General features: G+C 43.5%; 1 non-coding gene across 1 annotated transcript; it reads left to right on the top strand.

The window, feature by feature from the left end:
- Positions 1–3414: 3414 nt before the first annotated feature.
- On the top strand, positions 3415–3522 carry LOC112773851 (small nucleolar RNA R71). Its single transcript, XR_003188377.1, has one exon. It is a non-coding gene; the product is annotated as a small nucleolar RNA R71 (small nucleolar RNA).
- Positions 3523–3854: the final 332 nt, after the last annotated feature.

The raw sequence follows: 3854 nt of genomic DNA, 5'->3' as shown, positions 1-3854 counted from the left end.
GTGGAGGACTTGTCAGCCACTTTGTAGAGTTCTTGAGGTATAATCTCATGAACTTCCACCTCTTCTCCAATCATGATGCTATGGATCATGATGGCCCGGTCTATAGTAACTTCAGACCGGTTGCTAGTGGGAATGATTAAGCATTGGATGAACTCCAACCATCCTCTAGCTACAGGCTTAAGGTCCAGTCTTCTTAGTTGAACCGGTTTTCCTTTTGAGTCAATCTTCCATTGAGCTCCTTCTACACATATGTCCATGAGGACTTGGTCCAACCTTTGATCAAAGTTGACTCTCCTTGTGTAGGGGCGTGCGTTCTCTTCCATGTTTGGCAAGTTGAACGCCAACCTCACATTTTCTGGACTAAAATCTAAGTATTTCCCCCGAACCATGGTGAGATAATTCTTTGGGTTCGGGTTCTTACTTTGATCATGGTTCCTAGTGATCCATGCATTAGCATAGAACTCTTGAACCATTAGGATGCCAACTTGTTGGATGGGGCTTGTTAGAACTTCCCAACCTCTTCTTTGAATTTCATGTCGGATCTCCGGATACTCATTTCTTTTGAGTTTGAAAGGGACCTCGGGGATCACTTTCTTCTTGGCCACAACATCATAGAAGTGGTCTTGATGGGCTTTGGAGATGAACCTTTCCATCTCCCATGACTCGGAGGTGGAAGCTTTTGTCTTCCCTTTCCCTTTTCTAGAAGATTCTCCGGTCTTAGGTGCCATCAATGGTAATGGAAAAACAAAAAAAAAGCTATGCTTTTACCACACCAAACTTAGAATATTGCTCGCCTTCGAGCAAAAGAAGAAAGAATAGAAGAAGAAGAAGAAGAAAATATGGATGAGAGGGGGGTGGTGGATTCGGCCAAGAAGAGAAGAGAGGGTTGTGTTGTGTGAAAATGAGGAGGAATGGAAGGCTTTATATAGGGAAGAGAGGGGGGTGATGGATTCGGCCATATAGGGTGGGTTTGGGTGGGAAATGGATTTTGAATTTTGAAGGTAGGTGGAGTTTATAAGGTAGGTTTATGGGGAAGAGTGGATGGATGTGAGTGGTGAAGAGGTGATGGGGAAGAGAGATTGAGATGATTGGTGAAGGGTTTTGGGGAAGAGTGTTTATGGGATTGTGTGAAAGAGGGGTGAGAAGAAGTGAGTGGAGGTAGGTGGGGATCCTGTGGGGTCTACAGATCCTGAGGTGATCCTGTGGGGTCCACAGATCCTGAGGTGTTCAAGGATTTACAACCTTACACCAAATTGGGCATGCAAAATGCCCTTGCACACAACTCTGGGCGTTCAGCGCCAGATTGGTGCTTGTTCTGGGCGTTGAACGCCCATTTGTAGCCTATTTTTGACATTGAACGCCAGAACCATTCTTGTTCTGGGCGTTCAACGCCAGCTCTCCTCCAGGGTGCATTTCTGGCGTTCAAACGCCCAGATGCTGCCCCTTTCTGGCGTTCAGCACCAGAACCATGCTCTGTTCTGGCGTTGAACGCCCAAAACATGCTTCTTACTGGCGTTTAAATGCCAGTAAGGTCTTCCTCCAGGGTGTGATTTTTCTTCTGCTGTTTTTGATTCCATTTTCAATTTTTATATTTATTTTGTGACTCCACATGATCATGAACCTATAAAGACATATAACTAAGAAAAATATAATTAGATAAACATTGGGTTGCCTCCCAACAAGCGCTTTTTTAATGTCAATAGCTTGACAGTGGGCTCTCATGGAGCCTCACAAATGTGCAGAGCTTTGTTGAAACCTCCCAACACCAAACTTAGAGTTTGGATATGGGGGTTTGACACCAAACTTAGAGTTTGGTTGTGGCCTCCCAACACCAAACTTAGAATTTGACTGTGGGGGCTTTTGTTGACTCTGCTTTGAGAGAAGCTTTTTCCGCTTACTCTCCATGGATGCAGAGAGAGATCCTTGAGTTGTAAACACAAGGTTGTCTTTATTTAATTGAAGGATCAATTCTCCTCTGTCCACATCAATCACAGCTCGTGCTGTGGCTAGGAAAGGCCTTCCTAGGATGATGGATTCATCCTCTTCCTTTCCAGTATCTAAGACTATAAAATCAGCAGGGATGTAAAGGCCTTCAACCTTTACTAACACGTCCTCTACTTCTCCATAAGCCTGTTTTCTTGAATTGTCTGCCATCTCTAATGAGATTTTAACAGCTTGCACCCCATAGATTCCCAGCTTCTCTATTACAGAGAGGGGCATGAGGTTTATTCCTGAACCAAGGTCACACAGAGCCTTAAAGATCATGGTGCCTATGGTACAAGGTATTATGAACTTTCCAGGATCCTGTCTCTTCTGAGGCAATGTCAGATGATCCAGATCACTTAGTTCACTGGTGAAAAGGGAGGTTCATCTTCCCAAGTCTCAATACCAAATAATTTGGCATTCAGCTTCATGATTGCACCAAGGAACTTGGCAGCTTGCTCTTCAGTAACATCCTCATTCTCTTCAGAAGAGGAATACTCATCAGAGCTCATAAAGGGCATAAGGAGGTTCAATGGAATCTCTATGGTCTCTAGATGGGCCTCAGATTCCTTTGGTTCCTCAGAGGGAAGCTCCTTATTGATCACTGGACGTTCCAGGAGGTCTTCCTCCTTGGGATTCACGTCTTCTCCTTCCCTTACAGGTTCGGCCATGGTGCTTATGTCAATGGCCTTGCACTCTCCTTTTGGATTCTCTTCTGTATTGCTTGGGAGAGTACTAGGAGGGATTTCAGTGATCCTTTTACTCAGCTGGCCCACTTATGCTTCCAAATTTCTAATGGAAGACCTTGTTTCATTCATGAAACTTGCAGTGGCCTTGGATAGATCAGAGACTAAGTTTGCTAACTTAAAAGTATTTTGTTCAGAGTTCTCTGTCTGTTGCTGAGTTGATGATGGAAAGGGTTTACTATTGCTAAACCTGTTTCTTCCACCATTATTAAAGCCTTGTTGAGGCTTTTGATCCTTCCATGAGAGATTTGGGTGATTTCTCCATGATGGATTGTAGGTGTTTCCATATGGTTCACCCATGTAATTTACCTCTGCTATTGCAGGGTTCTCAGGATCATAAGCTTCTTCTTCATAAGAAGCCTCTTGAGTACTGTTGGATGCAGCTTGCATTCCATTCAGACTCTGAGAAATCATATTGTACTTGCTGAGTCAATATTTTGTTCTGAGCCAGTATGGCATTCAGAGTATCAATTTCAAGAACTCCCTTCTTCATAGGCGTCCCATTATTCACAGGATTCCTCTCAGAAGTGTACATGAACTGGTTATTAGCAACCATGTCAATGAGTTCTTGAGCTTCTGCAGGCGTTTTCTTTAGGTGAATGGATCCACCTGCAGAAGTATCTAATGACATCTTTGATAGCTCAAATAAACCATCATAGAATATATCCAGGATGGTCCATTCTGAAAGCATGTCAGAAGGACACTTTTTGGTCAACTGCTTGTATCTTTCCCAAGCTTCATAGAGGGATTCTCCTTCTTTCTGTTTGAAGGTCTGAACATCCACTCTAAGCCTGCTCAGCTTTTGAGGAGGAAAGAACTTGGCTAAGAAAGCCGTGACCAGCTTATCCCAAGAGTTCAGGCTATCCTTAGGTTGAGAGTCTAACCATATTCTAGCTCTGTCTCTTACAGCAAAAGGGAAAAGCATGAGCCTGTAGACTTCAGGATTTACTCCATTAGTCTTAACAGTATCACATATCTGCAAGAATTCAGTTAAGAACTGAAAAGGATCTTCAGATGGAAGTCCATGAAACTTGCAGTTCTGCTACATCAGAGAAACTAGCTGAGGTTTCAGCTCAAAGTTGTTTGCTTCAATGGCAGGAATGGAGATGCTTCTTCCATGTAAAT

This window comes from Arachis hypogaea, chromosome 18 (assembly GCF_003086295.3).
Source record: "Arachis hypogaea cultivar Tifrunner chromosome 18, arahy.Tifrunner.gnm2.J5K5, whole genome shotgun sequence".
In the NCBI taxonomy this organism is placed as follows: Eukaryota; Viridiplantae; Streptophyta; class Magnoliopsida; order Fabales; family Fabaceae; genus Arachis; species Arachis hypogaea.
This window is presented reverse-complemented; position numbering and strand designations above follow the sequence as displayed.